We start from the raw sequence: 588 nt of genomic DNA on the forward strand, positions 1-588 counted from the left end.
GGCAAAAATTTCCAGCTCATACTAATTGGATTCTAATTGCATCAGGGCATTCCAAGTAAATCTTGAATCCATCATTTTTGTTCTGTTCTGTGCATTGGATGGGTGATCTTGGTCAAAATTACTCATCAGTTTAAACTGATTTGTTGATAAAACTGAAGATGTGATTAAAAAAAATAGGTTCCAGAAAAGAAAAAGATTGGAGCCGCTTGGAATAATTTTCAAGCGTCTTCGATATAAAGCATTTAGGTGTATGTGATAATTGATATGAGAAATGTTAAATGCATATTCTAAGTGTGATAATCATGGGAGATGATAATCTGGTTATCTTTTTCATTCTTGTTGTAATTTGTCTCTGCAACTAATTGGTAGTCTACAACTGGCAGATTGAAATAGGTTACACAAAGTTAAGGTGAATATAATTAAAACCAGTGAGAGTCCTAACACCTAATAGGTATGTTGATATTTTTTCTTCTAGTACTGTAGCCATTCCTGGGGAGGGCGTGTATCACAACAAAGATGGATTCTGTCATTGTCCGAGAAGAGGTGGAAAATATCCCCCTGTATGGAGGTAAGATAAAACATATTTGG

The sequence above is a fragment of the Penaeus monodon genome, chromosome 15, assembly GCF_015228065.2.
Source record: "Penaeus monodon isolate SGIC_2016 chromosome 15, NSTDA_Pmon_1, whole genome shotgun sequence".
Lineage (NCBI taxonomy): Eukaryota > Metazoa > Arthropoda > Malacostraca > Decapoda > Penaeidae > Penaeus > Penaeus monodon.